Source organism: Oryctolagus cuniculus, chromosome 21 (genome assembly GCF_051225735.1).
Source record: "Oryctolagus cuniculus isolate XC-2025 breed Fujian yellow rabbit chromosome 21, ASM5122573v1, whole genome shotgun sequence".
Lineage (NCBI taxonomy): Eukaryota > Metazoa > Chordata > Mammalia > Lagomorpha > Leporidae > Oryctolagus > Oryctolagus cuniculus.
The window spans coordinates 7,704,101-7,727,437 of record NC_142887.1 but is presented as its reverse complement, the minus strand read 5'-3'; positions in this window follow the sequence as shown (position 1 = coordinate 7,727,437).

The following is a 23,337-nucleotide window of genomic DNA, read 5'->3' as shown; positions in this document are numbered from 1 at the left end:
AGAACGGGTGAGAAGCAGAGGCACTCAGACGCGCTCACGCCGAGCCGGGTGCCTTTCTAGTCCCTGTGCCTTACGGCAGCCGGAGTCGGAGTCACTCTGGATTTGCTATGACCTCAGAAGACGCAGCAGCCTGGGCCCTTTGTTTACAGTGTGCGTTTATTTGTTCAGTCTTTCAATGCACATAAAATGCATTCAGGATCCTCAAAGGAGCCCCTCGGAAAAGAAGCGTATTCATTAGAGGGATGTCCCTGGATTTTGGCCTCTCGTCCGATTATTTACACGGTGGTTGTGGTCACCTTACCCTTCCCTTTGTACGGTTCTTTTGAATTTCTCTGTGTTCCTGGCGTTTGGAAAGCAGAGAGGCAGATACAGAAAAACAAAGGAAAAGGATCTTCCACCTGCTGGTTCCCTCCCCCTGATGCCTTCTAGGACTAGGGCTGAGCCAGGCCAAGGCCAGGAGCCAGGGACTTGATCCACATCTCCCGAGTGGGTGGCAGCCATCGTCGGCTGCTCCCGGGGTACACATCGGCAGGAAGCTGCATAGGAAGAGGAGTCACCGAGAGTCAAGCCAGGCACCTGATATGGACTTGAGGCATCCCAGCAGCATCTTAGCCACCGTGCCGAGCCTCCGCCCCACGGCCAAGCGCAGCCAGAACCCTTCGCCACCGCGCCGAGCCTCCGCCCCACAGCCAAGCGCAGCCAGAACCCTTAGCCAGCACGCCGAACCTCCGCCCCACGGCCAAGCGCAGCCAGAACCATAGCCACCGCGCCGAGCCTCCGCCCCACGGCCAAGCAGAGGCCCGAGCCCGCCACCTGCTGGAACCAGCTCTGCAGGCCAGCTTGACCTAAAGCCAGTGACTTAGCAGCCTGCCTTCCTTGCAGTACCGAATCCTCCGGCTGTCATCTTAGCTCCACGTGAGGATCACCGGGGAGTCTCTGAACTCTTCCTGTCCAGGCTGTTGCCAGTTCTACTTTGTGGTAGCACCTCTGTGGTGGGATCTGGCCATCAGCAGTTTTTGGGGCGCACCAGGTAACTCCAATGTGCAGTCAGGCTCAAGAACTTCTGGTCTAATCTAACCTAATCAAACCCTCATAATAACAGGTCAAGCAGCTGTGGTCGTCCCATTTCACAGATGGGAAAACTGAGGCATGGAGAGGCCAAAGAACAACTATATGGCAGCGGCGGTATTCACATGCAAGCGTAGCTAACGTCCAAGTCCAGCTTTGCTTATGTGCTTTGCTTGGCAGACACTTTCAAGGTAAAGAAGAATCCTAGAAGTTCCAGTTAAGTAGACTTTGAGCTAAGATAACCGGGAAGCCTAACATTTAGCTCTAAGTACTCAGCCACAACACACCAAACACAGCAAACTGAAATCTCAAATGGGTCTTGTCTCCCATCCAAGTACTAAGCACACAATAGTCTTGAACAGCCCTAGTCTTGACTGTTGAGGAACAATTTTTTTGTTCGTTTGTTTTTGTTTTCTTTTTTCTGCATACGAATCCTGAACTCTAGTTAGTGGAGGGTTAATCTTATGAGTATAAAATTAACTGCAAATAGATCTTCGCAAAAAATAAGAATGGAAATGGGAGAGAGGAGGAGGAAGGGTGGCAGCGTGGGCGGGAGGGAGGTAGGCTGGGAAGAATCCGTGTGCCCAAATTTGTATATATGAAATGCATGAAGTTCGTCTTCCTTAAATAAAATTAAGAAATGGAAAAAAAAATGGTCTTATCACGACAGATTCTGCGTGTGGCGGCCCTGGTAAGCTCAGTTTGCTGTTGCAAACAGTGCACCTAAGAGCCTGCCCGCTCCCCAGTGGTGGCCTGGGAAGCACACTGGAGCAGTGACGTCATTGGACCTCGGTTCCCAACAGCAAAGTGTTCCGGCTAAGCCAGGACAAGCTAATGCAACCTTCTGGCCGGTCTGCCCGGGCGGCACCTGAGCCCAGGGAAGGAGGGAAGCACTGGCTTTCCTGAGCCCGCCTTGGAGGAAAGAGCTTCATACTGCAAGTAGCCGCTACCAGAGGTGGCATGGAAAGGGGGACGGATTTCCTGTGGTCAGGATGGAGAACACCAGACGCTGTGCAGGTGTCGACTGCTCCGAGCGGCAGACGCTGCAGGAACGGGGCAATGAGTCAAGCAGGCGCTCTAACCCTTTGGGGGCAAAGTGGCCGTGCCGTGGGAGGGTTGGTGCCCGTGCCCAGAAGAGCACCCTGCTTCTCCTCCACACATGGGGCCAGGCCCTGAGTGGGTCCCCCCCACACCTGTCAGACCCGTGGTCTGCTGGGGGAGACCCAGCGAGCACGACTCGATGTTTCGTCTGTCACTTGACGTTCGCCAAAGCCGCCTGTTGAATGTGTGTTGCCCTGCGCCCTGCTGCTGCTCCTGGCCTCTTTTTTTTTTTTTTTGACAGGCAGAGTGGACAGTGAGAGAGAGACAGAGAGAAAGGTCTTCCTTTACCGTTGGTTCACCCTTCAGTGGCCGCCGCAGCACACACCGCGCTGATCCGAAGCCAGGAGCCAGGTGCTTCTCCTGGTCTCCCATGGGGTGCAGGGCCCAAGCACTTGGGCCATCCTCCACTGCCCTCCTGGGCCACAGCAGAGAGCTGGCCTGGAAGAGGGGCAACCGGGACAGAATCCGGCGCCCTGACCGGGACTAGAACCCGGTGTGCCAGCGCCACAAGGTGGAAGATTAGCCTAGTGAGCTGCGGCGCTGGTTGCTCCTGGCCTCTTACACAGCTGGCAGGATGCGTCCAACATCTGGTGGCGCACGTGAGCCGCCTTCTCTCTGAACCTGCAGACTGGGGCTGACGGGGAAGCGAGGCGATGGCGCCTGCGTGATTGGCTGCGGATGATCAGGAGGCCCGTCTCCCTCCACGTCACGCTGCCTCCTTCTGTTTAGCGAGGATTTGTGAAGCGGGCATCTCTACTTTCCTCGTCGGGCTTCTTGCACAGGCCGGGGAACAGCGGGCGGGGTGCGTCCTGTGTGTGGCTGGGCCTGCCGGGGGCTCAGCTGCCAGAGGGCAGGTGCTGAGCAAGGGCAGGGCGGGGATTGGCCGAGGTCCTGCACACCTGCTCGTCCTAGATGTCGCCTGGAGCCTTGCGAGGCAGATGGGACAGGGAGAGGACTTGACCCGGGGTCAGTGGGAGCTGCAGTGGCCGCCTCTCACTCCTCAGTGATAGGGATTTAATTCTTCAATGCGCACACTCACACTCATCCCCAGCCAATCCTTACGGTGCAGCCCTACCCCCAGGGTGACCACACTTGGACGGGGGCCTGCAGGAAGGCAAGCAAGGCTGAGGGGGCTCAAAAGGATGGGGCTCGGCTGATGGCGTTAGCGTTCTGTTAAAAATACTCCCTCTTCCCTCTCTACCTCTCCCCGCCCTCATCCACCGGGCACAGGCAGAGGCTGGCTGCACATCCGTGGGAAGCCGGCTCCTCAGCAGAGCTGAGCCGGCCGTCACCTGAGCCTCAGGCCGCCAGCCGCCAGGACTTCGAGTGATGAATTTCTGGAGAGGAAGGCACAGCATCTGTGGGATTCGGCTGAGCCATCCTGAATGGCTCCCACTCTGGCCTGGCCCACCTCCTGCTGTTGCAGGCATCTGGGGGGTGAACCAGCGGCTGGAAGATCTGTCTGCCCCTCTAAGATACCGAGTCTCCCCTGGTCGGGCCCCTTCCCCGGCGCGTAGCCCCCACTCCAGTCTTCCTGCCTTGCTCTGGGGTGGAGGACCGACCCTGCCGCCTGGTTTCTCTCCGGAGTGGCTGGTGTGGACTCACGAGGAACAGACCTCGGCAGGAGGCTCGAGGTGCAGGAGAGAGCACGGGGCCCGCCTGCCCTGCTCCTGGCCTGGCCACCCGGGCGTCCTTGCACGACTGGGCTCCTGCTGGCCACTCTTCCTGTGCCCCACCCCCCCGAGCTCCGGGGGCCTCCCGCTGGCCTAGCTCCTGCCTGGAAGCATCCTCCTTAGGCACTGGGTCGATGATCGGCTCGCTGTTTCAGGTCAGCTATTTCTGAGTGTAATCATGTTAGCTGATGAGTTCGGCCTTGGTCCAGTAGCAGCGAGGAGGAGGTACTGGACCTGGCTGTCGCCGCTCAGCTCTGGCCGCAGCGCAGGCGGCGGGCGGTGAGGGGGGCTCCGTGGCCTGAGCCCACGTGGGCGTTGCTGGGATAGCAGAACACGGAGGGCTCCCTTGGATTCCATCCGAGGATCTCTTGGTCTTTTCGTGTAAGAGCCTTGCGTGGCTCATTCAGTTGCTACACTTGCCTCAACAGCATTCTGTAAACATTAGTGTGCAATGTGTTGAAAGGCTGTTAGAGGAGATTAATTTGTGTAGACCACTTTAACCTGCACACTTCCTCACGTCTACCATCTCCTGAAATTGCATTGCGTTCAGCACTGGGATTCCTTTATGGGCCTGGCTGTGGCCGGCTGCCAGCTACCCACTTCCACTGCTTGCAATAAGGAGGAAAAAACATCAGCCAAGGATTTTTTTTCCGTGCTTTATCGACACAGGTTTGACAAGTAAGAATGGCATGTGTGTAAGATATACAATGTGATGCATTAAAGGTGTTTACCATAAGTAAGGCCATTGGCCGTCCATCACTCTGGGGGCAGCATGATGAGATCAGCTAAGATCTCTCTTAGCACTTGGGCCGTCTTCCGCTGCTTTCCCAGGCCATGGCAGGGAGCTGGATCACAAGAGGAGCAGCCGGGACTCGAACCAGTGCCCATATGGGATGCCAGCACCACAGGTGGAGGCTTAACCTACTGTGCCACAGCACCGGCACACCAACTTTATTCTTAAGTATTTATTTATGTGAAAGGTAGGGTGCAAGACAGGCAGACAGAGACAAATCTTCCATTTGTTGGTTCACTTCCCAAATGCCTGCAACACCAGGGCTAGGCCAGGCTGAAGTCAGGAGCCAGGAGCTCCACCAGTGTCTCCTGGGTGAGTGGCGGGAACCGGCACAGTTGAGCCATCACCTGCTGCTTCCCAGGGGCCAAGGCGGGAAGCTCCCACACCAGGGGTGGCCTAACCTGCTGCCCCACAGGCCCACTCCAGATGCGTTTCCTTTGACATTGCACGCCTGCGAAAGTTCTGTAGAGCAGCACTCGGCGCCGGCTGAGGTTCGCGCCTTACGTCTGGTGAAGAAGTGGCTCGAGGACTGGGGCTGTGTGTCTGCTCCTGGTTCTCCCCGCTGCAGCCGCAAATCCATTTTTCCTTCAGCTTCCCTGGTCTCTCCCCGCTGGGACCCTGCTGCGCTCTGAGCTTGGCTCGCGGGAAGGAGGCTGTCAGGCCAGAGACGCCCTGCACGCTCCACGCTGCGCACGGAGTCAGCACGCGGGTCAGGGGTCCCAGGGTGCGCAGGGCCAGGGCGGGTCTGCACCAGAGGGCACCAGTATCACCAAGGTTATTTGCACCCCATCTGTGGGAGAGTCTGGGGCTGTGCTGACCCCTGCAGAGCCTGTCACATGATTTCAGAAGGAGTCTTGACCATAGTACAATTAATTTTTTTTACAGATTTACTTATTTATTTGAAAGGCAGAGATCAGAGAGGCAGAGAGGCAAAGGCAGAGACACAGAGAGAGAGGTCTTCCATCTGCTGGTTCACTCCCCCAAATGGCTGCAACGGCTGGAGCTGTGACAATTCAAAGCCAGGAGCCAGGAGCTTCTTCCGGGTGTCCCACGCGGGTGCAGGGGCCCAAGGACTTGGGCCATCTTCTACTGCTTCCCCAGGCCACAGCAGAGAGCTGGATCGGGAGTGGAGCAGCTAGACTTGAACCGGAGCCCATATGGGATGCTGGTACTGCAGGCGGCAGCTGTACCCACTACACCACAGTGCTGGCCCTGATTAAGTTTTATTTTCAATACTTCACATTGCCAGTTACACATTCTTTCCAGGATGCCGGGGGCTCTGAACCATCTGCGTCACTTGGGGCCAGTTCCGTGGGTCGTGACCTGGCCCGACGACACTGCTTATCACTGCCGCTGTGTGGGGACCAGGACTCAGGTGGGGACTGAAGTCGGCACCGTGAGGACATCTTGCTCCACGTGAGCACAACGCTGAGGTACAAGGAGCCAGGAGTAGGGATGCAGGCAGATGGCCAGCCCACGTGCGCTTCCAGGACCACGGGAGGAACTTACACTGACAGCAGGAAGCCCCGGAAGGGTGTGGGGCAGGGCCGTGGCATCACCTTATCCAGTCCCGCTCATAGGTTCATCCATCCCAGCTGAAGCTGGCTGCTGCCTGGGGAGTGGGCGCAGGGCGGGGGCCGCTGAGGGTGCTGGTGGCTCGGCCAGGCGTGGCAGGGAAGGGGCTGAGGCCGCTGTGGTCTGATCTGAGTGGAGCGGCATTGCAGGCTGGACGGTGACGGTGCTTCCTCCCGGGGTTCCCTCGGCACCAGCAGGAGCAGCAAGCCTGCACACAGGGGCTTGGGCAATGGTTCTGCAGCCACGTGGCCTCGAGGTTGGCCTCCTGCCTGCGTGCAGTCTGACTCGTGGGCCCCCGTGGCGGCCCCTCAGCCCTGAGGGGTCTGCCCTTGTGTTGTGCAGAGGTAGAGACTGGGAGTAACACGGAAGCAATGAAGACCCTCAGGACTGCCTGGGCTACTTGGTCGCCTCCTGCCATCCCCAGCCTGCTGTGGGAGGCCAGCACCCCAGCGAAAATCTCTGTGCATTTCCACTGTTGACAATGGAGATTCACCCGAATGCGGCCCTGGTGACTACTCGGCTCCCTTACAGAAGCAGTGGCTCACCCAAAGGACAACATCCGGGGCCGAGAGAGTAAGACAGAGCCCGGACCACGCTGAGGGCAAGTGGAGACGCAGAGAGGCTGACCATGTCAGCTGCTGTGAGCACACACGGTCAGCTCCACGCACTTCCACACGTGACTTCATGAGCACACGGTCAGCTCCACGCACTTCCACACGTGACTTCCTGAGAGCACATGGTCAGTTCTTCACACGCTCCACGCACTTCACACGTGACTTCCTGAGCGCACACAGTCAGCTCCTTATGCAGCTCCTTGCACTTCCACACGTGACTTCCTGAGTGCACACGGTCAACTCCTCACATGGCTCCACACACTTCCACACGTGACTTCCTGAGAGCACAGCTCCCTATGTGGCTTCACGCACTTCACACATGACTTCAAGATTGCACACGGTCAGCTCCTCTCGTCACTCTACACACTCCTACGTGACTTCCTGAGCACACACGGTCAGCTCCTCACGCAGCTTCACGCACTTCCACACGTGACTTGAGTGCACACGGTCAGCTCCTCACGTGGCTCCATGCACTTCCACACGTGACTTTTGAGTGCACAACCCTGGTCCTGCGGGGAGCTGGCCCTCTGGACTTCCAACCTGAAATGGTCACCCTCGTTGTGGGGAGTGGAACTGACCGTCGGCCGCCATACACTTTGCCTTCGCATCCGCAAAAGCTGCCGCAGCCGCAGTGGGGTTGGTGGGGGGCGCTGGAGCAGGCCGGGCCCCTGGGCTCCTCAGGGCTGCTGCTGCCGTCACAGCGGGAGGCGGGTGCTCCTCTCATTGGAAGCCGGAGCTGTTCCATTTCGGAGAAAAGGAAGAAGGGCAAAGCAACTAGCAGAGCCCTTTGAAGAATTAGGCAGCGGAAAAGACAGCAGCCCACTAAGGAGGGGCGTCGGGCTGGTGGAGCCCAGCCATGACCCCTAGAGCTGGAGGTGAGTCGTCTCTTCCCACTTCTGCTCCCCTAGAATCAGGCACGCTTGCGGGGTCCTGGGAGGGGAGGGGGGGACGGCTGGGCAGGCAGGAGCTTAGATGCAGCCGGAGGCTCCGCCTGGGAGGTCTGTGAAACCCCTGGCAGCTGCTTCCAGGGTGCGTCTGGATGTGGAGTAGCCAACGGAGGAGCTACCACGAAGCCGGGAGACTCTGTCGAGGCCCCAGCCCCGGGGCTCCGCCTGTTTTCCTGCTCCCGCCGGCAGCAACAGCGCAGAATAAACTATTTCCGGCCGGTGGGCTTCTTCTTCCCTCCGGCCCTCCTGTGCCATGTTTTCAGCGCTCTCCTTCCTTGCCGGGTTTTCCTTTCCTTCTCTGGGTTGTGCTAAGCTGAGGACTGCGTGTTCTTGTTCTAACTGACACACAAGCACATGCCTTTGTGGGGCTCAGTGGGACATTTTGGGGTGTGTATATGAGGTGAAATAGTTAGGTCAGGCTGATCAGCACATCTGCCACCTCTGTCACTTACCGTGTTCCGTGGTGGCCGTCTCAAACGTGCTGTCTTTGACACACACGGTGCTTCATTACCGCGGTCAGTGGCCTCACTGTCCTCCTGCTGCCCAGCTGAGTCCCCTCCCCACCACTGTGCCGGCCGCCATCTCCCCTCCCCACCGCTGTAACTGGGCTCTGTTACAGGGAGGCGGACGCTCAGGGGAGGCGGGCGACGGCTCGGTTCTGTGCCATCTGCGTCAGCCCTGAAGGCAGGACTCGGCCCCCTCCTGCACAGGGTGTACCTGTGTGGTTGTGCAGAGCCTGAGTGGGGGACCAACACTGTCGGAGGGGGGGGCACTGTTCTACACTCATGGCTCTGCGTGTGCCGGGAGTGCCGAGCGGGGCACGGCAAGGAAGGGACTGGCACTGACCTGGCTGACCCCCACCCCAGTTCTTCTTTCCACCCTTACCGCTTTCCCAGGCGCATTAGCAGGCAGCAGGACTGGAAGCGGCGCAGCCAGGGTAGAACCTCGGCTCACATGGGATGTCGGTGTCGCGGGCGGCAGCTCTACCTGCTCTGCCGCACGCCGGCCCCTGAGTTACTATCTTATTTGAAGTTGTTCTCTTCATGTGACTCAGGGAACAACAGGTAGCTGAGTGTGTTAGCGGGAGCCACAAGAACGCAGTTCGCACAGGCACAAGGCAGACGTCGGAGATCGGTGACGCCTGGCACTGGGGCTGAAAATCACTATTTCGCTGTCACAACCTCTTGGTTTTTCTCTTGCTCAAGTTGACAACTGCCCTGTGGTTTCAGGAACCAGAGCTCGGGGCTGGCATTTGGCAGAGCAGGTAAGACGCCGGGCGGGCGGGCGGGCAGGGCACCAGCACCCCATCTCAGAGAGCCTGGGTTCCAGTCCCAGCTCCACTGTGAGTTTCAAGTCTCAGCCAGCAGGTGCTGGCCCGGCCCTTGGGCTCCTGGCTCCCTGCTGTGGCCTTGCTGGGCTGGACCAGCCCACGCCCTGTTGTCCCAGGCACTGGGGGTTGAACCAGCAAATGCTAGCTCTGAGCCTCTCTCCCCCCTCCCCCTCTCCCCCTCTCCCCCTCCCCCTCTCCCCCTCTCTCCCTCTCCCCCTCTCCCTCTCTCTCTCTCCCTTTCTCTCCCCTCTTTCCCTCTCCCCCTCTCCCCTCTCCCCTCTCCCCCTCTCCCTCTCCCTCTCTCTCCCCCCTCCTCTCTCTCTCTCCCCCTCTCCCCCTTTCCCCCTCTCCCCCTCTCCCCCCAACTCCCTCTCTTGCTCTCTCTCTCCCTCCCTCCCCCTCTCCCCCTCTCCCCTCTCCCCCTCTCCCTCTCCCTCTCTCTCTCTCTCTCCCCCCCTCTCCCTCTCTCTCCCCCTCTCCCCTCTCCCCTTCTCCCCCCTCCCCCTCTCCCCCCTCTCCCCTCCCCCTCTCCTCTCTCTCACTCTCTCCCTCTCTCTCCCCCCTCCCTCTCTCTCCCCCCTCCCTCTCTCCCTCTCCATCTCAGCTACAGTTTAAAAAAGAAAGAACAGACGTCAGAACTTAAGGCAGAAAACCACATGAGAATCGCATTCAGAAGCGACAGGCGAACAGCAGGTGCACCGGGCGGCTGCTGCTCTAGGGACCATCTGGACGTGCAGTAACTCTGGGGCTCTGGGTTCTTTTCTGCAGAGGATGGAGCCGCGCTGCACAGAGTACATGCCCCGCTCCCTTGTTGGGCACTGCTGCTCTAAGCAGGCCTTTGGGATTCAGTCTGACCCTCCAATGTTCTGTTTCAGTCAAGCAGGATGAAACTCATTTCCTGTGTGATCTCTTGCTGGGGGAAGCTGAGACAATGGACTTTAGGCTCTGCACGCCTGTTCCAGCCGTTATTCCAACTGCACCAGCCAGGAGAAAGAGGAAGAACCTGTATGCACGCACATGCTACACAGAACACATATGACACACAGAACCCGTATGACACACACATGCTACATAGAACAAGTATGACACACATGTGCTACACAGAACACACATGACACACATGCTACAGAGTACCCTATGACACACATGTGCTACACAGAACATGTATGACATGCACATGCTACACCGAACCTATATGACATGCACATGCCACACAGAACACATATGACACATATGCTACAGAGAACCCTATGACACACACATGCTACATAAAACCTGTATGGAATGCACATGCTAACAGAACCCGTATGACATGCACACGCTACACAGAACCCATATCACACACACATGCTACACAGAACCCATATGACACACATGCTACACAGAACCTGTATGGTGTGCACATGCTAAACAGAACCTGTATGACACATGCATGCTACACAGAACACATATGACACACACATGCTACACAGAACCCTCATGACACACACATGCTACACAGAACCTATTTGGTGCGTACATGCTAAACAGAACCCGTATGACACACACATGCTACACAGAACCCATATGATACACACATGCTACACAGAACCCATATGACACACATGCTACACAGAACCTGTATGGTACGCACATGCTAAACAGAACCCATATGACATGCATACGCTAAGAGGTACATTGCAAAGAGCTGGCTAAGGGCTGGCTTGTGGTGCAGTGAGCTAAGCCGCGGCCTGTGACTCCAGGATCCCGAGTCGGAAGCTCTGGTTAGAGCCCCAGCTACCCTAGTCCCATTCCCGCTTCCTGCCGATGCACCTGGGAAGGCAGCAGAAGACGGCCAGGTGCTTGGGCCCCTGACACGGCCTGGCTGTCATGGCCATGTGGGGACTGGACCGGCAGATGGGAGAGCTCTCTGTCATTTTGCCTTTCAAATAAATAAATAAATAATTTTGGGGGGAAAATTGGCCTATGTGATTGTACGCTTTGATAAGCATGTCCGATTCCACAGGCCTCGCATGGCAACTGAAAGTTCGGGCCTGGCCTGCTGACGCTGTGTCTGGTGGCAGAACGTGTTTCTCCTCCAGGAACACTCAGTCTGGCTCGCCGCGCTGTCCAGCTGAGTGAGCGCCTTGATGGGAGTCCCCTCCTCAGAGTCGCTGGTGGAGACGTTCCTGCATCACAAGAGACCTCCCGGCAGCACCAAGATGAGCATCTGCTGAGTACCTGCAGCTGCCGGCACGGCTCTACCTGGAGACGCTGGCACGGCCCGGCTCTACCTGGATACACCAGCACGGCTCTACCTGGAGACGCCGGCACAGCCCGGCTCTACCTGCAGCTGCTGGCACGGCCCGGCTCTACCTGGAGACGCCGGCACGGCCTGGCTCTACCTGCAGCTGCCAGCACGGCACGGCTCTACCTGGAGACGCTGGCACAGCCCGGCTCTACCTGGAGACGCTGGCACAGCACGGCTCTATCTGCAGCTGCCGGCCCGGCTCTACCTTGAGACGCTGGCACGGCACGGCTCTACCTGGAGATGCTGGCACGGCACAGCTCTACCTGGAGATGCTGGCACAGCACGGCTCTACGTGCAGTCGCCGGCACGGCACGGCTCTACCTGGAGACGCCAGCACGGCACAGCTCTACCTGGAGACGCTGGCATGGCCTGGCTCTACCTGAAGATGCTGGCACGGCACAGCTCTACCTGGAGATGCTGGCACGGCACGGCTCTACCTGCAGTCGCCGACACGGCACGGCTCTACCTGCAGTAGCCGGCACGGCCCGGCTCTACCTGGAGACACTGGCATGGCCCGGCTCTACCTGGAGATGCTGGCACAGCTCAGCTCTACCTGGAGACACTGGCACGGCCCAGCTCTACCTGCAGTAGCCGGCACGGCCCGGCTCTACCTGGAGACGCTGGCACGGCCCAGCTCTCTACCTGGAGTCACTGGCAGAGCACAGCCCTACCCGGATACACCAGCATGGCCCAGCCTGGTCCTGCCTGGAGATGCTAGCACGGCCCAGCTTACTTGGAGATGCTGGCATGGCGTGGTTTGCACACGAAACTGACCCTCACACAGCCTTGCGGCCTCAGTCCTTGCTTGGCAAATGGGCATCACACTGTGGAGCTCCTGGAGGGGACGTGGCCAGGATGAACGAGACAATTGCAGGAACACTGACTGTTCATCAGGGTGCTTAGCAAACGCCCGGCAGCGAGCTGCGTGCTGTGTCTCAAGATTGCCGAGACACCAGGCACGAAGCGCCCCAGCGTGGGGTGGCGAGTGGTGAGAGGTTCACTGGATTCCAGGGCTTCATAACGACACGTGGCATGACATAGGACCGCCCTGGGCATTTGTCCAGTGACACCCACGTTGGCGTGTCCGGCTTGGATTCCCAGCTTCCTGCTCCTGCTTACCCTGGGGGGCAGCAGGTGGCGGCTCAGGGAGCTGGGTTCCTGCCCCCGAGTGGGAGACCTGAGACCTGGACGGAGGCCCCAGCTCCTGACTCCCGGCTCAGCCCGTCTCCAGCCTCCGGCGTTCGGGGGCGAACCAGCAGGTGGGAGCTCTGTCCGCTCCTCTCACTCCTTCCAAATGACACAGATGGTTCTTCACAAAGCAGGGAAGACGTGTGCTTGGGGCTTCGAGTGACTGAAGGACCGGCACAGATTCCACGGCAGCGGGGGCTCAGAGAGACTAACACGGGGCGAGGAAATGCACGAGAACCAATTCCACTTGCGATTTTGCAAACCGAAGTCCTTTCCCCTGGAATGTCCACCTGGGAAAAGCGATGGACGCGTCTTATTCTCCAGGGGTTTTCAAAGCGGCAATCACTATAGCTCCATTTCTTTTCTTTCTTTTTTCTTTGACAAGCAGAGTGGACAGTGAGAGACAGAGACAGACAGAGAGAAAGGTCTTCCTTTGCCGTTGGTTCACCCTCCAATGGCTGCTGCGGCCAGCGCGCTGCGGCCGGCGCACCGCGCTGATCCGATGGCAGGAGCCAGGTGCTTCTCCTGGTCTCCCATGGGGTGCAGGACCCAAGGACCTGGGCCATCCTCCACTGCACTCCCTGGCCACAGCAGAGAGCTGGCCTGGAAGAGGGGCAACCGGGACAGAATCTGGCTCCCCGACCGGGACTAGAACCCGGTGTGCCGATGCCGCAAGGCGGAGGATTAGCCTAGTGAGCCGCGGCGCCGGCCTATAGCTCCATTTCTTTTTCTCTCTCTCTGTCTCTTTTTTTATAATACAGCCTGGTGCCCTGGCACACGTGGCCTTATCATTTAGTTGCAAACCAGCGACATCATCAAAACCATCCACCTAATCTCAGCCGTCCTTGTAGCAGCTGCTGATGGCTGTTGGCCATAAATCCAGTGTTAAATTTTTTATTAACACATGATGTTTATGTAGGGCCTACTTCAGAAGCACAACCAATCCTGAAAACCACTGCCCCGCCGTGACCTGTTCTAGAGACGAACTCCTCAGGTCCAGACTGTCGGAGGGCAGGATCTGGTCACGGAATCCACAGCTCTGAGATCCCAGAGATGAGAGGTCTGAGCCACATCACGGCTCATCCGCTCAGAAACTAAAACCTGGGTGGCCCGGGCCCTGCTGTGCCTCCTTATTTGAACACCTCATTCCAGACTCATTTTAAATTTGCAAACCTCGTGGAGTGGCGCTACATTGTTCCATGGGCCCACGGCCTCCACCCACCTCTCACGTTAGCGTGTTTGTCACAGGGCTGCACTGCTTCCTCTGGTGATCAACCTTCTGCTGGCGTTTCCATAGGCTTGGGTTTGGTTTTCTTTGGCTCCCATGTACGAGGGAGACCACGCCGTATTGGTCTCTCGCGCCTGGCTCATTTCGTTCAGTCTTGGTTGGGCGTCAGGGCCCCCCTCGGCAGGAGAGCGGCAGCCCTGGCCTCCAGCCCCGCCGGTGGCACCCAGCCCTCCCCGACCTCCCTGCGGGAGCCCACGTGCACGGTGCCCCAGGCCCGGGACTCTGGCCTGTCTCTTATTTGCGGAAAGTCACTAAAAACCACCCAGGACACACAGGCCTGAGATGTGGCCCAAGAGGGTGTGAGGCCGGCCAGCAGGGGTCTTGGGGGCTGCAGCTGTGAGGGGCACCTCCCTCGTCCCTTTCCATTTCACACACGGCCAAAGCCAACTGCCCAGCTTGGGCCTGGTTACAGTGGGAATTCCAGAAACGGGCCCTGAGCCACGGCTGAGCTCGGTCGGCCTGGGCAGAGGCCCAGCCTTCTGACTGCAGCGTGGAAGTAGCCACGGGGACCCCACCCTGCCTCTGTCACCAGGCCAGAGGCCTCTGCGCAGCTGGCCCTGTCCGTGCCCTCGTCCGGACTCGCCCTTCTCCTCCCTTTCTGCCCCTTTTAGAAGTCTTCCTCCTCCTAACTTGCACACTGGGAAGAGGCCGGTCCTCCCCCAGTGGCCTCTGTGTGGGCTGGGAAGAGGCTGGTCCTTTCCCAGTGGCCTCTGTGTGGGCTGGGAAGAGGCTGGTCCTTTCCCAGTGGCCTCTGTGTGGGCTGGGAAGAGGCTAGTCCTCCCCCAGTGGCCTCTGTCTGGCCTCTGTGTGCGCTGGGCCTTTACAGCAGCTCTCAGCTCTGGCTTGCTGGCTGTCTGGCAAGGAGCAGCCCAGGCCTACTTGTAGCCAGTACCCCGGGGGGTTAGGGCAGCTTTTCTAAGAATTAAAGTGTTACATCAATGCCAGCCCCTGGGAGACGGAACCCCAGGCCCCTGGCTTCTGCCTGGCCCAGTCCTGGCTGTTGTGAGAATTTGGGGAGTGAACCAGCAGATGTAAGATCTCTCTGTCTCTCTCTCCTTTTCAAATAAAATGAAAATAAATACATGAAAATTTCAAAAATCTAAGAAGAACGCAGGAAGCTAACCTAGCTTCTTCAGCACGGGCACATTAAGTTTTCAGGCTCCCAGCACCAGCCAGACTAAGCGCTAATGAGCTATTAAAAGGCTCATAAAAGCACATTAACATTTTACAGCCGCCTCTGCCTCCAGGGAAGCATCCGTTTCCAACTCGGTCTGCAGCGGCCTGGTGAGGCCGGCTCTCCTGACGCCTGTGCCTCCGAGGAGATGAGCGTGACTTGCTCTCGGCCTGACATCCTGCAGGGAGCTGGCCACCGAGCAGGGCAGGAAACCCACAGCTGGGCCGCGGCAGCCGCATGCGTGTCGTGGGCGTGTGTGGGGCACAGAAGGAGCCCTGGGCTCCTGCCAGGGCTTCTTCAGGCGCTGCATTCACAGGACGGCTGCCGTGGCCAGGGACAGCCTGCCAGGGACGGGGGTGGGGACCTCCCTGAGGAGTCCATTCCCCCCCTGCAGAGCCCACCGGCCCGCTCCGTGGCAGGCTCCACGCCAGGCAGCGCGGCAAGGCACCAGGTGTGGAGCCGTGCAGTCTGTCTGGCGGGAGGTCCAAGATGCCCACCGTGTCTGCTCACAGGCCAGCGGGGTGTGATGTGAGGGTGAACCAGACCCAGATCTCTGGGACCCTAACCTTAAGTAAAGGGGTGGACGGAAACTATTCAGAGCTCAGGCTGAAATGCGGCACGTCCCTCCCAAACGCAGGGACAAGCAGGAGGGGGAAGGAGCCTGCCCGGGTCACGGTCGGTGAGCAGGGGCCGCCTTGGCGTCCTGCGCCTGGGGCTCTTCCTCCAATGGCAGGCAGAAGACGTCAAGGACAGGACCCCTGGCACGTGCTTCCCGCTGCCACCGGCCTCCTCCTGCCCTGCACGGCGACTTAATGCAGCGCTTAGTGTCATTCCATGGCCCGGTGACAGACGCCGGTGCAGACGCAGCACTCGCCTGGGAAGCTGAGCAGTGGGCACTCTGTGGTCACTCGTGCGTGCAGGAAACCGGCTCGGGCTCCTGCTTTCCGTCTCCCTGTCTGTGCGTCCTGCCCGCCTCCCCCTCCACGCTGGTGCTCTGGGCAGAGGCGGCTGCCAATGCAGTGAGGAGCAGGGGTTCGAGGCGATGCTGAGGGCCTCGGCCGTTCCTGCTCCGGGATTTCCGTTACCACTTCCGCATTTGAAGCAAGTTCCATGCACCCCCAGTGCTTGTGGGGTGCCCCGCTGCCCCCCCAGCCACTAGACACCAGTCCAAAGGAACCCCATTCGGTATTTCATGATGGCGTCCTCCCAGCACACGCCGACTCTGGTCCTGAAAGGTGGTGGCTTTGCCAGTCTGTGCCGGGAGAGCTGGGTCTCTGCAGGGTGGGAGGCGCCGCCCGCCCAGCCCTCCGTGACCAGCAGTGGGCGCTCAGCCAAGTCTCCAGTGGCCTCCCGCAGCATCGAGGGCATGTCCGTCTCCCCGTGGCCCAGGCTGGAGGTGAATGTCTGGTGTCCTGCGCCATCTCCTGTGCGTGAAGCTGAGGGTGGCTGTCCCGTTCTGACTCCGGTCTCTCACGTGCAGGCCTCTCCCCACCCACTGCCTGCGTGGGGAGAAACCCATCAGCGTGGCCAGCTGCCTTGGCTTGGTTCTGAGGCTGGTGGGAAGGGGTCCACCCTGCAGCACTGGCTTAACGTGGGCACACGACTTTCTCAGGATTAGCAAGTTTCCCTTTTAGTCTGAGATTATTCAGCACATTTTGAAATCGTTTTTTTTTTTTTAAATGGCATTTTAAAATAGTGTTATTGCATCTGTGGAGTGATCATGGAATTTATATCCTTCATTACATGGTATTTTGCAAAAATTGACTTATGTGTGTTAAAGCGACACATTTCTTGGGATAATGCCCCTGCATCCTGCTGCACAATCTTTTATAATTTTATTTATTTATTTATATAGAGACAGAGACACTGCTGATTCACTCCCCCAAATGTCCACAGTGGCCACAGCTGGGCCAGTCCAGGTCACCCACGTGGGTGGCAGGGACACCTCCTTGAGCCATCACTGCTGCCGCCCAGAGTCGGGCTCAGCAGGAAGACGCTCGAGGCTGGGTCTCCCAGACAGGTGACAGGTGACAGCATTCCCTGTCAGTTAGCCAGCACGGGCAGGTGACAGGTGACAGTGTTTCCTGTCAGTTACCCAGCACAGACAGGTGACAGGCGACAGCATTCCTGTCCATTACCCAGCACGGGCAAGTGACAGGCAACAGTGTTCCCCGTCCATTACCCAGCAATGACGGGTGACAGGCGACAATGTCCCTGTCAGTTACCCAGAACAGACGGGTGACAGGCGACAGTGCTTCCCATCAGTTACCCAGCAATGACAGGTGACAGGCGACAGTGCTTCCCATCAGTTACCCAGCAATGATGGGTGACAGGCGACAGTGCTTCCCGTCAGTTACCCAGCAATGACGGGTGACAGGCGACAGTGCTTCCTGTCAGTTACCCAGCAATGACGGGTGACAGGCGACAGCATTCTCTGTCAGTTACCCAGCACGAAGCCCCTTCGCTTTACTGTCACCAGAAGCACACAGTTAAGTCCGAATCATGAGTGCTTGGACGCTGTTGCCCAATTTTCTACTTTTTATAACAATAACTTAGACATTTTTCCTCCCTAACTGAAGATCCGTCATAATATTCGTATTTTCAGTTGACTATACTCCAGACACCAATTCATTGCTAATGTTTTGTTCCTGCCTTGTAGATTTTGATTTCCATGTGAACCAGACAGCTTTATTTTTAATTCCTGGTTAGGCTGCCTCAGGTACTACAGCACTGGTGACTGCGCCGTGAGCCGGCAGCGTGAGCCAGCGGCCCTCCGCACCCCACCCCAGGGCTGACCCTTCTCGGGACCCAGCTGCACGCTCCTGCCCAGGGCTGCCTCCCTCCCCGAAGGGCTGCCCCCTCCTCCCTCCCCAGGGCTGCCTCCTCCTCCCAGGGCTGCCTCCTCCTCCCTCCCAGGGCTGCCCCCTCCTCCCAGGGCTGCCTCCTCCTCCCTCCCAGGGCTGCCCCCTCCTCCCTCCCAGGGCTGCCCCCTCTACCCTCCCCAGGGCTGCCCCCTCCTTCCAGGGCTGCCCCCTCCTCCCTCCCCAGGGCTGCCCCCTCCTCCCTCCCCAGGGCTGCCCCTCCTCCCTCCCCAGGGCTGCCCCCTCCTCCCCAAGGCTGCCCCCTCCTCCCAGGGCTGCCTCTTCCTCCCAGGCTGCCCCCTCCTCCCAGGACTGCCCCCTCCTCCCTCCCCAGGGCTGCCTCCTCCTCCCAGGGCTGCACCCAGCACCTCCGGGCCTGCAGCTCTGGGCCCGGGCCTCTGCCTCAGCTCCCAGGCCCTGTGTGAGCACGGCTCTCATGTTCGCTCCTTTTGGAGACGCTGTGTTGAGCTCAGGTAACAACAACCAAAGCTCCTTATTTGTGTTTGGTGCTGAGCTCCGTTAGACACCTGCCGTGCCAACAGTGAAGCGGCTTCCCCACGCTTTCCACTCAGTTCCTGCATCTCCCAGGATGACCCAGTTCCTGGGACTGGGGAGAGTGACGGGATGCTGACTGCTGTCAGCCGGCCACTCACACGGAGACCCCGCTGCTCCCTGCGCCCGCTCCTTTCTTCTGGGTCAGAATCACCTCCAGGAGCATCTCCCTCACTGAGCCACGGGGGGGGGGGGGGGGGGGAGGGAGGGAGAGAGGGAGGGAGAGGGAGAGGGAGAGAGAGAAAATCTTCTAACCCCTGTCACTCCCTCAAATGCCTGACATAGCCATGGCTGGGCCCGGCCAAAGCCAGGAGTGAGAACTCAGTGTAGGTCCCCCAAGGGGGTGGCAAGGATCCAAGCCCCCTGCCAGAGTGGGCATTAGCAGGGCGCTGCAGTGGGACGTGGGAGTCCCATGGACATCGTAAACACTGCACCAGGCACCCACCGTGCTCAGCCAATTACAAGCAAACGTCTCATCTAGGGGTCAGCAACGGTCCAGAATGGCCTTTGATGGGGCAACTCAGGGCCCAGGCTCCTCGCCAAAGCAACTGGTCCTGTCAGGGCGGGGAAACAGGCTGTGGCAAGTGACCAGTCCCGAACCCACCTCTACCCAGACACCACGGGGTGAGGACTGCGGGTGGAGCTTCCCTGAACAAAAGCAGAGTATCAAAGAAGCAGAAGTGAGTCTCAGGATGTCCGAACAGCACATTTCTACACGGTCACACCTGCTCTATTACACAGCCCTTGGTCCAGGAGAAACAAAACCTGGACAGCTCTCGTGTACTTAACGTGAGCACTGCCACAGGGAATTCACACGTCTTAGTTCCCGAAGGGTCCAGACTTCAGAGGGAGGTGGTGCTAGCACACCCATTTTACAGATGGGGAAGCTGAGCCAGGATCCCTGTGGGGAAGCTGAGCCAGGATCCCTGCAAGGAAGCTGAGCCAGGATCCCTGTGGGGAAGCTGAGCCAGGATCCCTGCAAGGAAGCTGAGCCAGGATCCCTGTGGGGAAGCTGAGCCGGGATCCCTGCAAGGAAGCTGAGCCAGGATCTCTTCGGGGCTGCATCGGATTGGAACCCAGGTGCCTCCGCCTCATTGTCCTTACTCTTAGCCCGGCGCCAGCTGACCTCCTGGCCTCACTGTGGCCTTCCGCGAGTCGGTTCTGCTCTGAGCCTGAGGGCAGGTGGCTCAGCCACCTCCCACGGCCTGTTGTCACACAGCTGTGGCATCTGTTGTCACCCCTCGTCAGGTCAGGCAACCCCAGAATGCTCCAGGTGCCTCGGGAGGTGAAACAGCTCTCAGCCGTGGGTAACACGGAAGTGCGGATCGCGAGGCAGACGCAAGGCTCATTGTGCCCTGTGACCACTGCTCCCCAGGGCGGTCGGTGGACTTCCCAGCTAAGCCTGCAGGCGCGAACTCCAGGTGTATGTGGGGGCTCTTCCTGTGGCTGCCCGGCTGGGTCCCCTTTCCCCGCGAGCCGCGGTCAGTCACAGCTGCTATAGCTCATCCTCCAGCGGCCACTGCCCTGAGATCTGAGTGGACGGCACCCCAGAGGCTCACTAAGTGACCTGATACTGAGTGGACAGCACGCCAGCAGGTGGCCAAGCCTGAGCCCCTGTGTGCCACGGTTTCCAAGCTCTTCCTTCTTGAGTTGCTCCCTGTGAATTCTTCATTTTTACATGGATTTTGTAAAGGTCCAGGCACCCCACCTCCCGCCAGGCTGGGCTCCTCGCGCTCTGCACTCACGTTTTCCCTCCTTTCTCTCGTGCTGTGATGACCAACGTCAGCCCCGTGCGGCTGTGTCGGGGCAGAGCCCACAGGCGGAGCTCACACGTGCACGAGCCGCGCACGGCAGATGCAGCGCTGGTTCCGCCACACTCCCTGCTGGGCGAGTGGTCTGATAAGTCCAAGACTCAGGGTCATCGTTGCAATAGCAGGCTTTGTTTGTAATAGGAGACGCGGTACCATTCCCCAAGTCCCTTCTCATGGTCTTCCCCGTGCCGCCGGCTGGAGGAGAGGGCGCAGGACTCCCCAGCATGAGTGAGAGGTGGCTGCACTCCCGGGGAGCCCTTCGTCCAGTCATCAGATGACGGGCACAGCAGCCAGCAGGACGTCCGCGGAGGCTCTGCGTGTTTACAGGCTGGAGATGATTCAGGTGTTAAACAAGAAAAGCGGCCTGGTCGCCTGGCTCCATCGATAGTGGGCTGTTAGCCACCATCCGTGATGTGTTCTTTTTCCATAAGGAAGCCTGTGTTTATGTGAAAGGCAGAGCTACAGAGAGAGGGGGAGAGACAGATAGACAGAGACTTTCCGTCTGCTGGCCCACTCCTCAAACGGCCACAATGGCCAGGGCAGGACCAGGTCGAAGCCAGGAGCCTGGAGCTCCTGGGTCTCCCATGTGGGTGCAGAGACCCAGCCACTTGAACCATCTTCTTCTTTTTTTTTTAATGAATTCTTTTTATTTTTTTGACAGGCAGAGTGGACAGTGAGAGAGAGAGAGAGAAAGGTCTTCCTTTGCCGTTGGTTCACCCTCCAATGGCCGCTGCAGCCGGTGCACCGCGCTGATCTGAAGCCAGGAGCCAGGTGCTTCTCCTGGTTTCCCATGTGGGTGCAGGGCCCAAGGACTTGGGCCATCCTCCACTGCACTCCTGAACCACAGCAGAGAGCTGGCTTGGAAGAGGGGCGACTGGGACAGAATCCGGCGCCCCGACTGGGACTAGAACCCGGGGTGCTGGCGCCGCAGGCGGAGGATTAGCCTAGTGAGCCACGGCGCCAGCTGAGCCATTGTCTGCTGCTTTCCCAGGCCGTTAGCAGGGTGCAAGTTCAGAAGTGGAGCAGTGGGGACTTGAACCGGCTTTGCAGATGACGTCTTCTGTAAGTGAGGGAACCACTTAGTGAACCCCAGGACTTTGTAATTCGATGCCCTCCTTGTGGCAGAGGCCCGTGAATCCTGACTGCACACTGGCTTCTCAGCAACAGGTCAAGCACTGGCGGAACACTCCAAGTTCCACCTGAGCCTAGAATGCGCCGTGGGGCCCCAGGGGACGCGTGCGGAAGACAAAACGTCCACGTGGAGCCAGGCTGCGGGTGTGGGACTCAGGGGGAGCAGCATCTCACTTCACCCTAGCACTGAAGGGGAGGCTTCCAGCGAGCGAAAGAACCACCCAACACACACATACAGAGAGAGAGACACACATACAGAGACACACAGACACACACACACAGAGACACACACACACAGACACACACACACAGAGACACACAAACACACACACAGAGACACACACACAGACACACACAGAGACACACAAACACACACAGAGACACACAAACACACACAGAGACACACACACAGTCACACAGAGACACACACACAGATACACACACAGAGACAGACACACAGACAGACACACAGACACACACACAGACACACACACAGAGACACACACACAGACACACACACAGAGACACACACAGAGACACACAAACACACACACACAGAGACACACACAAACAGACACACACACAGGGACACACACAGAGACACACACACAGACACACACACAGAGACACACACAGATACACACACAGACACAGATAAACAGACACACACAGACACAAACACACACACAGATACACACACAGACACACACAGATACACAGACACATACAAACACACAGACACACATAGACACACACACAGACACACACACAGAGACACACACATTCACACACAGACACACACACAGACACACACAGACACACACACAGACACACACAGATACACACACAGACACAGATACACAGACACACACACAGACACAAACACACACACATATACACACACAGACACAGAGACACAGATACACAGACACACACAAACACATACAGACACACATAGACACACACAGAGACACACACACAGAGACACACACACAGAGACACACCCACACAGAGACACAGACACACACAGTCACACACACACAGTCACACATACAGACACACACACACACCCTGCAGTAGGCAAATCAAATGCAGAAAGGGGCACATTTGGAGGTGCCTTTCTCTTCAAGGCCCCCCTTGAGAATGTGCTGGAGTCAACACTCTGCACTGTACACGAACAGGTGCAGTAAGTCAGTGCCCTGTAGCAGTGAGCGTCTCCAGGGACCAAGGCCCCTAGGACAGCACAGACGGAAATCCTGGGGCCGTGCAGTAGGTTAATCCTCCGCCTGCGGCACCAGCATCCCATATGGGCGCCGGTTCTAGTCCCTGCTGCTCCTCTTCCGACCCAGCTCTCTGCTGTGGCCTGGGAAAGCAGGGGAAGATGGCCCAAGTCCTTGGGCCCCTGCACCCACATGGGAGACCTGGAAGAAGCTCCTCGCTCCTGGCTTCGGGTCGGCACAGCTCCAGCCATTGCGGCCATTTGGGGAGTGAACCAGTGGACGGAAGATGCCCCTCTCTGTAACACTACCTCTCAGGTAACTAGATAAATATATATATATATATTACATGTATGTATATAAATATATATTTATATATAATATATAAATAATACATATATATACACACAAAGATGGGAGTTGTGGAGCAGCAGACAAGGGAGAAATGAAACTCTTTAAAGTGAAGTTAGCAGGCCGGCGTCTGCAGCCGACACAGCCATGAAACATTGATGGAGCGATCAGGGCTCATCACTTTGTAGTCAGCTTGCTCCAGCTTCAAAGCTGTGTCTGTCACGGTGACAAAAAGGGGGCAAAGCCAGGAGGGGAAGGCTTGCTCCACATCCATTCCAGTAGACAGTGCGCAGACCAGTCATCGCTGCACCCTGGAAGCTGGGCGTTGGGGGAGGGGCTGGGGCGTGGCTCGCAGACTGCACGGGAGAGCCGC